The sequence below is a fragment of the Gallus gallus genome, chromosome 1 (assembly GCF_016699485.2).
Source record: "Gallus gallus isolate bGalGal1 chromosome 1, bGalGal1.mat.broiler.GRCg7b, whole genome shotgun sequence".
NCBI classification, from domain to species: domain Eukaryota; kingdom Metazoa; phylum Chordata; class Aves; order Galliformes; family Phasianidae; genus Gallus; species Gallus gallus.
Window position 1 is genome coordinate 110,297,505 of NC_052532.1, and position 12,163 is coordinate 110,309,667.

General features: G+C 43.2%; 1 protein-coding gene across 6 annotated transcripts in view; it reads left to right on the plus strand.

Annotated features, from left to right (window-relative positions):
- The window catches only part of AGPAT3 (1-acylglycerol-3-phosphate O-acyltransferase 3), a 137,732-nt gene that overhangs the window by 98,726 nt on the left and 26,843 nt on the right, over nt 1–12,163 (plus strand). The window contains exon 1 of one of the 6 annotated variants that reach the window (XM_046905996.1): nt 5,832–8,965. The exons of 4 other annotated variants lie outside the window; for them this stretch is intronic. The gene's annotated coding sequence lies outside the window, so the exon portion shown is untranslated. Of the gene's footprint in view, nt 1–5,831; nt 8,966–9,208; nt 9,311–12,163 lie in introns of those variants that run through there. One more of the 6 variants, XM_046905993.1, reaches the window with a different exon arrangement.

Below are 12,163 nucleotides of genomic sequence, written 5' to 3' on the forward strand. Positions count from 1 at the left end.
TGACACTGCCATAGCCACTGTGAAACAGTGGGTCACCTCTGCTGGTGCAGTTTTTTACAAGTGCAGCATGAGGGCTCTTGTTCACTGCTGGTGAAAATACATTGCTAGTGGTGGTGGCTATGTTGAAAAATAGCACTGTGTAGCTGAGAGTTTGCTCTTTCAAATAGTGTTATTGTACTCTTTGTATCTGTTGTAGTTTACTTGGAAATAAATAGGAGGCATTACTTTTGGAGGAACCTACATATATTTGAGGTGTTTTAATGAGCTATCTAATTTCATTGGCCATTTGTTTTATTTGCTTTATTGATATTGATGGCTTGCTCTCTTGATCTCAGGTATTTGAAACAGTAGCTTAGCACATGATCTCTCATATTGTTTTCAGGTTCAGTCAGGTTTTATTAGTATTTGCCATTATTGTATGTTTGGATTGAATATTTACATTGTATATTGATTTGTTGTTGTCGTTGTTGTTGCCATCAGTCTGGTGTCTTAGGAGGAATAATCTGGAGATTTCTGCTTTTACTCGTTAGAACAAAGATTTACACACCACGGGGAGAGGCACTTCCTGTGTCAGTGTAGAGTCTGGTGCAACCGGACCTCGGGATGGTGAACACTGGGAATTACTGCAATGTAAATGTTACACTAATCGAATATGAACTTGAAGTTCTGCTTCTGTCAAGTTGGTATTTGATTTGTGTTTTTCAGAAGAGAATAGCTCAGTGGAGGACTGTATAGTGAGTGCCTATTAAAATATTTTTTTAAAGAAAGATTGACTTCTGGGGGAATTAAATAGCCAAAATGGAATAGACAGATTTGCTCACACTGTTTGTGCACCAGTTGGCAAGCTGTTAGGGGAGCAGCACAGCAAAAGAAGCCCTGCTTCTCTTCTAAGCCCTAAGTCTTTCCTGCCTGGCTGAAAAGGAGAGAGTGCCATTTTCAGTGTAGTGAACTTTTAGGATGGAGATTTTAATTACAGAAGTCTCATCTATACGAAGTATATTATTCACATGTGTAAATACTAGTCTACCTCATCAGCTCTTGTAAGGACTCAAAACGGGATTGGTTCCATGGACATCGAGGACTTCAGCACTTAGGCCTGCACTGCCCTACCAACAGATTGGTAGTGTGGGGTGGGGTGAAATACTGCTATCCCCCAGACCTCTCTGCCTTTGCTCTGCATGTGGAGATGGAGCAGAGCACCCAGGTCCAAAGCAGTTGCAGCTTACAGGTCTTGTGAAGCTAGTGACATTGCTGAGAACTTGGCATTTTTCTCAAAACAGAATAGTGGGGAGAAGAATTAAGATTTGCCTGGCAAGTTCTTTGTCATACTTCTAGCATAAAGTGATGAGAGAGAATAGAATTGTTCAGTTGGAAGGGACTGGGAAGTAGTAGCCTAGCACTTACCTCTTCCCTTCCATAGGAAGTTGCAGAGAGGAATGAGGGCATCTCTTGGCTGCTTCTTCTCCAGTCTAGACAACCCAAGTGTTTTCAGCCATTTTCAGCCTCTCCTCCCAGGACATGCCTTCTATCATTAAAGGAGGCAGAGGAAGAAAGCGTGGTATGGAAGCTCATTTTTTTGGGTGCATCTGTAGACTATCGTGATACACAAAGTGCAACATTATATATTTCTATAACTTCTGTTATTTGTGGATAATGTGCCCATAATCTACAGGCTGCTGTGCTTTAAATATCTCTGCATTTGTATTAAACCACTGTATGCTCTGCTGCTTTATTTAGGCAGCTTAAGCTATAAAGTACTGAGAAGATAGGTGTCCTCCATTGACTTGATAATTGTCTATGAGATGAGTGCTTGGAGATTAAACTGCTAGTGTCTTCCTAACACACACATAGCACCAAGGCACTCTATTTTAAGAATGTAGACTATTCAAACAAATAATGAGTTTACAGAGAAGTTTAAGGTTTTTGTGGGATGTGGCTCAGTGATGAGACTCGGTAGTTCAGGTTGACAGTTGGACTCGATCATCTGGAAGATCTTTAGCAACCAAGGTGATTTTATGATTCTTTGACAATTATTCTTAATGTAGATTTCAGGGGGTTGTTTCTGGCTGCTGTTCATGGATCTGCGAACATGGAAATCTTGAATATCTAAAAACTCATTATCCAGAGAATTTTGTGATTCCTCCCATGTGCGCTGAAGAGTTCATCCAGTCTAACGCAGCATTGCTGTGCATTTAAATTTCATGACTTGAAGGGGTTGAACTTGGCAGATTTTCAGCCTGCTTTGCTGTGAAAATAGCACAGCCTAACAGTGTAAGTTTTAATGTGTTTATCTCTGTCCATCTTTTTTGAAGCCACTGAGAACTCTCCAGACATGCTTGGCTGGAAAGTGGAGGCAGAGCAAGACGTCTCCAAAATGTGGATTCCAGTGAGATTCATGAAGGTGACCAGGGAGGGGAGGAAGGTGCTAAGAGTCTTGCCCTAGAGAAATGTTACAGCATAAATTTGTATGTTCTCTGATATCCATATATCTACACATATATGAGATTGTAAAAGTGACAGTCAGCATTAAAATACAAATTTGTAGGGAACCATGCTATTGGAACTACTTGTTAAATTCCTTTCTTTGGCAGGTTGCTTTCTAATGATTAATGGCCAGTTACTCTAGCTCTTCTCTGCAACGAGAGCAATCATTACACATGAACAAAATGATGATCCTGACATATTTTTTGGAGCTAAGGAAAAACACGAGATATTAAAGGCTGGAGGAAAGAGTGCAAAAGCAGTTGACTACAGTGCACAGCCTGTTCTTACTCTTGAACACAAACCAAATTGACCTCAGGGACTTTGCTGATCGTGCCCATTGCATTGGCTGCTCTGCAACAGACCTCTATTATGGAGAGGCTGGCACTGTTTCCATTTCACTTGGGATATGCAGCAGTACAGGTCCCCAGGCATTTGGTCCCCAGCAGTAGCTGTGGGTGTCCTTTGCAAACAAATCATGTCAAACTGTGACATGCGACTTAATGCTGAAGTTCGGAAGATACAATGAGAGAGACCCATCTTCTTAATGCTAATGAAGAGATTAACAGTAATGAAAGAAATGCTCTAAGTAATAATTAACTTACGTCTGCCTTAAGAAAGAAAATGGAACTTGCTTTAAATCAAACATTAGATTTCAGAGCTGGTAGAGTTAAAAATGAATGTGTGGCTGATTGGGTATGGTGTACTGAAACTGTGAAATGATTAGTTATAAAGGAGGGGTGAAATACTTCTAAGTGTAGCCATGGCAACATAAAGCTCACTGCAGGCTGTGAAAACCACCTGGGAAGTGGTGAAAACTCAGGCAGCTTGGACTTAATCATTATTGCTCAAAGTGTGTTGCCTGCCTTCCTGTAGAATGCACTTGATGACATTTCAAGGAGGGAAGAGATCTAAGAATGGTTTCCCATGGTCAAATATGAGGTCTTAACATCCTTTTTTTCTCTATTGGAATGTAACAGAAGGCTTATAATTTTACAAGCATTCATTATATTTATTTTTAATAACATTTTAAACATAGCAATTCTAACACCTTAAGGAGGTAAAATAAATCAGATAAAATACAAGGGGAACATGGAACTCTTAGAGAGCATCCAAAAGAGGGCTACCAAGATGGGGAAGGCTCTGAGGGCAAGGTGTGTGAGGAGCAGCTGAGGCCCCTCAGTGCGCTCAGCACAGAGCAGAGGAGCTGAGGGGAGGCCTGATGGCGGCTGCAGCTCCTCACAGGGAGCGGAGGGGCAGCGCTGAGCTCTGCTCTGTGTGACAGCGACAGGGCCCGAGGGAACGGCATGGAGCTGTGTCAGGGGAGGGGCAGCTGGGGGTTAGGGACAGGGGCTGCACCACAGGGCGGTGGGCATGGAAAGGGCTGCCCAGGGCTGTGGGCACGGCCCCCAGTGCCGGAATTCAAGGAGCTTCTGGACAGCACTTTCAGACATAGGGTTTGATTTTGGGTGGTCCTGTGTGGAGCCAGGAGTTGGACTCTGGACTCTGTGGTCCTTATGGGCTGCTTCCAACTCAGGGTATACTCTATGATGTATAGTGCTGAAGCACTGTTTGCATATTGTTAAAGCTGTTAGTAGTAGTTCAAATCAGTGTCATCAGTCATGTCTGAAAAATGAGAAGGGAAATGTTGGCAAGGAATACACTTGTCTGTTTGCACCTTTCAGATAAAGTTCTGGGGATGTGAAGGGATGTCAGTGGTGGGAAGTTTTTGATCCCCCATATTTGTGTTTGGGCCTATATGCACCCAGTGCGGCTGTGCCGTGGTGGAGCAGTTTGTTGCTGACTGCCTCTGTTCTGCTACTGCCCAGGTGTGCAGTCAGCCAGAGGGTGATAGGGCAAGAGAAGCTGTGTTAGTGGTTGTACATTGTACCATTAAATCCCAAGATGACTCCATACTAAGACTAACAACAATTCCCAAAATTTCGTCAACTGATAAGCTTTCTTATTAACATCCAAAAGTGAGCAATAGGTAGATATTCAGGAGGCTTCTTCTCAGGAGAGATACATTCAAAATGTAAAACAAACAACTGAAGCTTGGTGTTCTTAAAACTGAAAAATACCTGGAAGCCACCCATGGGTTTTTGTTACTGGCAGTCTTTTTGTCTGGAAAGGAAAGAACCAGGTATTGGGTGGGTGTCCACAGTTTGGCCTTCTCTATATGAAGACCTGCTCGCATCCTGCATTAGGAATCCATCAGGGAGAAGATGCTGTCAGCAGCTGGAGTCTTTCTCCTTCTCCCGCTCATCCCGTGGTCTGATGTGCACGTTCATCTGTATCTGTTCCAGGATCATTTCCCCCATGTCACTATCATGCACATATTCTGTTAATCTTAGTACAGTCCAATAAGCTAGAAATTGAAAATAATTTTTGAGTTGTGTAGCAGAGATCGTCAGGTGCTCACAGGAGCTGTCACACAGGGCAAGATTGAGGAGACTAGTTAGCTGTATATATGGGAATAAGAAAGAAGACAAAAATGCCATCAGTGTACATATCAAGAGTGTATTAACACAGAGGAAGAATCTTTACAGAGAGAACTAAATAGAAATGGCAGTATGAAAAGAAATGCCAGGAAAAAAATGTTCTCAAAAGATAATAACCCGTGTTCAAAAAAATTTTAGCTGGAAACAGAAAATGACTTGTAGTGACAGAAAATTGATGGGAACTTGAGTTCTTGGGAACTTACTTTAAAAATAAGACTCACAAAGCATTAAGGTACTATTTTGTCTCTTGTGTTCAGGAATAGCATCAAATGCACTTCACTAAATTGACTGTTTTCCTACTTAGTACATGCATTGCTATGACAAGGGGAGAATTAAAAATGAAACCTTTTGTTTTTCTCAGGAGGCCTGTATTAGAAGCTGCACTCCTGAAAATAAAAGTTGGCATGGTGAGAAGATGAGAAAAGATAGATAGGGACATTTTAGGCTTACTATCCTCTTGATGTGTCTGAGAAAGTTTTTGATTGACCACTGATTGCTTTGCTAGTCCATGGGGAGCAAGTGTAGCCAAAGGAAGCTGATGCATGGACAGAGCTGCCACAGTGTGAAATGTGCACGTGAGTGGATGTGGCTTCCTTCCTGTGCCCGCAGTTAGGAAATGAGTAGACAAATATAGATTTTTTTTTTCCCTGCCAATTATTAAGTAACTCCTGCCTGATTAAATCAAAGTGTTGCAGTGGTGACATTAGTGATGCCTCTGTGACGTGATAGTAGCAATCAGACTGATGTCAGAATGCCAACTTGTCATCTTACTCCACAGATTCAGCAAATAGGGAAAAAAAAAATAAAGTGATGAGGATTTCTTCTGACATATAAATAACTAGATGTAGTGAGGGGAGGGAAATAACGTGCTGAATATATTTGCTTGGAGGTGAAAATTGATGGACAGAAGAAGTGTTCATATTGCAAATTCAAATGTACAAATCACAGAGGGGAGCGTGGTCTGATGGATGGGGGTTCTGCTCCTCTGTCCTGCTCTGTGCCTTTATTCCTCTTCAGTCTTCCCTGCTCTCAGCTCTAGGCTCGTCTGCATTTCAAGAGTGCTCTTTTCCCGTTCTTAACAACCTGAGCTGCACTTGTGGCAGAAGGCTCAAGAATAATGCTTGGGAATCCTCCCTGCTTTGGCTCTGAAGGAATCCAGGGAAACTGCAGTTTTGAAGGTTTGTTCCCTCCATTTGCAGTTCTCGGACTGAATTGGCTGCTGACCTCAGCAATAGCACATACCGGGTTTTCTGTTTTGCAGTTGTATGGCTCACATTGGAAAACATCCACCCATGTTGGGACCGATTTCAAAGGGCAGCTGGGAGCCATGTATTTTTGACGTGGAGGAGACAACGCGCAGATCTAAAAACAGACCATTTATCCAAATGATGCATTTTTATACAGTATTTCACTTATAGTTCCATAAATCCTTGGTCTGTGAGGACCATAGTTCTATGGAAAAAAAAAATCTAAAACATTTTAAGAAATCATGTGCTGTAGCTAACTACTCTGTTATTTGCCATTTCAACCAACTAGCTGATCATCAGTGCTCCAGCCACATGCTGGCAGTATAAATCACAGCAGGTACTTTTGGAAAGGGTGCTCTAAGCAAATCTGTCTGAAAATTCCTGTTCTGAAATGGAGAAAAACTAAAGTTTCTCACTGAAATAGTTTTATTTTTAACCTGCTTGTTGAAAAGCAGATGAACTGTCTTCAACTTGTTTGAACTTCAGATTATGGGACCTAAAGAGAGCCTTGATACAAAGTGAAAGATGAGATTAATGTAAATTAGAAAGTATGGCAGGAGTCAAGGGAGGGACAAACGTAAAGTGTGTTGTTCTTTAAATACTTGTCAGCATTTTCCCCATAACATTCATTCAGTGCTTAAAAGGGGCTATTATTGGCACAGAGACATCAAATCCTGATTTTATTATGCCAATTGTAATTACTGTGCTATATTCTTTTGCATTCATAAGAATGCATTTGTAAAGACAAACTATTCAGCTTTATAACTTCAGAAAGAATGAGAGGCTTTGGAGTGATATTGGATTATGTTGAAAATCCACTCTGGACTGCAGTTTTTCTGCTAAGAAAAAGAATAGCCCCAGCTAGAACGCATTCACTTGAAGAGCAAAACTCTACTGAAACAACAAAAATGAAGTCTTAAGGACCATGGAAAGTCTCTCCTCATTTAAAATTGAGACCTCATTTTCTCCCGACTGTTTTTTATTCAGACTGTGGGAGACTCTTTGCATTTTCAACTCCCAGTTGGGTTTTCAACTTAGAATGAACGAGTCAAAATGAAGAAAATGGTCTCTTTACACCTGCTAGCTCTATCAAAACCAGAAGTAATTAAGGCAAAAAGTCTTTTTTTTCACAAAAGGAATTGAAAGTGATTGCGTTTGCGGGGAAAATGTAGGTATCAGCATTATTTTTCCATAGGAAATTCTGAAAATAATAGAGCTGCTAAAAGCAGAATGTCATTTCCTGGTGCTTAAATCTTGACTTGACCTCCAGTTACATGGGGCAAAAGTCCTGAGCTCTTCAAAATAATAGAAATGCAGGTTTTCAGTTGTACTGAAAAGAGCTTGCAGAGGCAACTTGCAGCCTGAATTATTTCTGTGGTTAATTAAACGCTTGTAATATGTATACTTAGTAAGTTTTGGTCTCTGTCCTCTTTCATCATTTTCAGCAACTGGAGTGTGCTTAATTATTTTAGAAATCAGGCTAAAAGCCCGAGTTTTATTTCTGTCTCACAATATGTTGGATGTATGTGGTGCTGCTTTTGCCCACCTTCTCATGAAGCAGAGCTGGAGTCTGCAGCGAGGAGGCTGGAGCTGACAAGGGTACAAGTGCTGTGCTTCAGCACCACTGCTGCTGGTCAGCCCAACAGTGCTGCCCGCTATTTGAGGTATTTATGGCACCATAACAGTGAGTGCAGGGAACAAAAATCCTTTATATACGCATTTCCTTTAACATTTGTGAAGTTAAATGTTAAGCAAGGATCAGTTCCAAGCCACTTAGGAGTTGGAAAGAACTGCTACTTTTTGTCAGTCCTGTTGGAAAAGAGTATATGTAAGATGAATTCTAACTTTCCTATCACTTTGTTTGATCATCTGCGCCTTGACTGTGCAGGAAAAAAATCAAATGGAAGAAATTACTTTTGTGGAGAGGGAAGAGATTTGATATTCTGGCCGCATTGCCTGAAAAAAGAAGGATTCTTGCTTCTGTCAGAACGGGAGTTTTATCACAGATACTCTGTAGCATTCACATGGGCATGTTAACTGCACTGTGACAGAATAAATCACGTGCTGACTTAATAAGAACATTTGTTATGGCCAGCCTTGCCTTACAACATTACTTGTTAATTGTCGAGTCTGCACTCTCCTGAGTTCAAGCTCTGTCCCTGATTACAATGCTAATTACGTATGGACCATTTCCTTCCAAATACAAGCATAACTCCAGGGCTGAGATGAAATTCTATGAGGCCTGCAATTGCTCTCCTGGAAGTTGCTGAAACAACCTCTGCATGTTAAATGTATGTCATTTAAATGTATGTCATTAAATTCAGCCAAGTGAATTTAAAACCCTGCTCCTCACACACCTTGCCCTCAGACCCTTCCTCATCCCTGTAGCCCTCCTTTGGACGCTCTCTAATAGCTTGATGGCCTTTTTGCACCATGGTACTCAAAACTGCACCCAGTGTTTGAGGTGAGGCCACACCAGTGCCTGAGGAGGAGGTGCTAAGGGGCTGTTAGAGCAGGTTTATATGGACAGTTGTTGTCTCACTCTATCCATCTCCTGCTTTGACCAGCTGACACCCTGAAACCTTGAAGCCCCATCGCCGTGGCACTGTGCACAAACTAGAAAGCCACAGCTTGGGCAGGTTCACCCAGCAGCAGCAGGAAATGTGAGCCTTGCAAGCAAGTGGGCAATCCAAGGTGCCTGTGGGGACTGCTCTACATCTACAGCATCCTACAGCTGTAAGTTGGCATAAAGAAAAGGATTTCCTATGGTGTAACTGGGAGCAAGTCAGAAACGTGCAGATACAGTGGGTTTTAGAGGCTTGCTGGCTTGTTTTTCATGGCAAGCATTCAGAACTGCTGGAATGTTTTGTGATGGTGGTGGCAGTTTTGCTTATCAGGAGAGCAGTGGTCAGATATGTGAGCTGCTGCCGATCTATGCAGGAAGCTCCATCTAGCTGTTGGCTCTCACGAGTATCTGCTGCCTCGTGTACAGGGTGTAATGAGATGAGAAGTGTTTCAGAAGATGCCCCAGAAGCCCCTTCTGGGATCTCACTTAGGAGGGAGCTTGACTGGGAAAAGAAGGTGAGTGTTCAGCAACAAGACTGGGGGAGAAATCACAGCTCAGTACTGCTTGGCAGGTATTGCATCATGGTGCTGCAATTTTAACCATCTACAGTGTTAACTTTAACACTCCACTGTTGCATGTCATGTGCTGCACTTGAAGCTGGGAAATTGCAGAGAGCCGTTAGCAGGATGGAAAATATTTGGCCGTCTGTCAGGGACCTGAAGCGGAACCATGAGACCTGCTGGAGTGTGCTAAGTTGTCCCAGAGCTTCTCCCTGCCTGCTTTAACTCTCAGAGCCAGTGCAAGCTGGAAACTTGACAGCATTGTTCAGCGTTTGGGGTTGATGTACCAGCTGAATACCAGATGGGCAGGCAGTGCCTGTAGCGCTGGGCACTGTGGTTGAATGGCATAAATCCGCTGTGGCACGCAGCAGGGCTCTTTCACAGACCCAGGAAGCTGCTGGAACGTGTAACAAAAGGGAGAGTACAGCATGAGAGAAGGAAGAGGAAAGCAGGGAGCGAGCAGGGGTTAGCACCTCGCATCTCCCTTACTGGGAACAGGAATTGCTGGGCTTCCACTGGAGTGGCAAAGGGATAGTCGCCCACAAACAGGGGGAGACCTACAAGTTGCTAAGAGGAGTAAGTCTGGCAGGAGGTGTTTGGCAGCCATTTCTGACAGAGTTGTGTGCGACTGCCTGTCCGGAGCCATGAGGAATATGGAACACTGCTTATAGTCCCTATTCGTGTCTTACAGCACACGGAATGCAGACAGTGCTCTAGCTCAGACATTTCAGCATCAGATGTCATGCTGTGTGCTGGTGTTTTGACCCGCTTTTTTTTCCATATATATTTCTTTCTGTTAAATTGCAGCATTGCTTTTCTTCCTCTCCCTGTGTAAGAGCCGGAAACATCCCTTCCTGCTGTGCCCTGCCATGCCAAAGGCTGCTGAGAACACGAGCCCCCCTTGCCTTGGGCTGATTTTTACATCTCTTTCTCTATAGCAGAACCTGCCTGCTCATTTCTTCTAGGGAGGCACTATTTGAGAGGCTGAATTCCGCAGTGCTGCAAAGAAAGACAGACCCCATATAGCCCACACTAATAGTTGTCAGCATGGAGGAGAGGTGTGGGACCGCTGGCGCCCTTTAATGGGGAAGCTGGTGCCTTAAAACATGCACATGTAGGTGCAGTTTAGTTTTGTGCTGCTGCAGTAAGGCTTACTCAAATACAATTCCTTTTTGGTTCAGGCAACTGGAATTGAACAGTATGGCACTGAGGGACTGGAGGGTATGGCCTCAAGTTGTGCCAGGAGAGATTCAGGTTGGACATTAGGAAATACTTCTCCAAAAGAGTGGTCAGGTGCTGGAATGGGCTGCCCAGGGAGGTGGTGGAGTCACCGACCCTGGAGGTGTTCAGGAAGCATGTAGATGTTGTACTGAGGGACATGGTTTAGTGAGAACTATTGGTGACAGGCGGATGGTTGGACTGGATGATCTTGGAGGTCTTTTCCAACCTTGGTGATTTTATGATTCTATGGTTAGTGGGCTTGGTGGTGATAGGTCAGTGGTTGGACTAGATGATCTTCGTTTTCTCTTCCAGTCTTATTGGCTCTATAATTCTGTGAACAAAACTTTCAGTACTGTTTATATGGAAGTCAAAGTGCCAAACTGCAGACTGAAAGGTGCCAAATGGTGTTGCACGTGCACAGGAGAGCACTGCCAGATAAACACCTATAAGCTGTTCTGAATGACATGCTGTAGTTGAAACCATCCTAAGCTGGCTAAACCTTAAGACTGTTGGTCTTCCTGAAATAAAAGTAAGGTTCATACATGCACAGCCAGCCTTTGAATTGGTGGGAAACAAGAATCCTGTAGTGTCTCATGATTGCAGCAAATTTGTGCTATGGAAATAATGATGTCACCGCGGTTCAGTGATAATTCAGCCCAAATAGTGGAGCTGCCTGGGCTTATTTCACCCGTTGAACTTAAAACACCGTTTTTCCATTCTCATGTCCTGAGCAGAAAGTGCTTATGAAAATACCCACTTTCTTTGTAGGTAGAGATGCATGCAAGGAGAGGTTCTTCAAGCAGTTCTTCCTTGTGGCTGTCCTGCAGTTGGTGCATTTCTAAGCAAGCCAGGACTCATTTCAGTTATCTGATCCATTTGTTCAAATAGAGACTGAGCGAACTGAGTACACATGTTAGTAGAAATTAAATTTGGGCATACTTGCTCTCTTTATTTTTTTGTATGCAAAGAGTACAATAAAAGGAAGTGGTTGAAATTAAATTTGGAAAATAGCCATTTTAATCCTGCTCATCTTTTCAGCTGCAACAAGTTAGAAGAATACAATTGCACCTCTAGCAGAGGCAGAGGCAGCACTCTCTGCAGCTAGGGAGGAGGTTTAATCCTGTCAGTTCCACTTCATTTAGGGCAGGAAAGGCAGGGCAGTCTGCCCCTCCACTGCAGTGATAAGTATTATCAAGAGCTGTTTCATCTCCTCCTGATTCCATCAAGTCATTGGAATGTTTTTCTTTGCTTTGCTCACACATTCTGTGGTCTTCTATCTCATAAATACAAGTTAAACAACTGGTAATCTTGGTGAGGCTTTTTTATTATTTATTTGTTTTTCCTGAGCAACTCGATAGGAAGCTGCCCCAGTTTCAAAAGCAGGTAGGAGTGCTGCGGCTGACATCCCAGTACGGTATGGGCCCTTCTGGACATTCCTTCTAGGGCGGTTGGGGTGGCAGAGTGCTCCACAGGTGGTATCCGGGGCACAGACAGGCTGCCCCGCACTGTGGCCATCTCCTGGTGTGGGGTTTGTGGGATGGAAAGACGACCTTCTGTGATCACTCCCGAATGGCACTTAACTGGCAC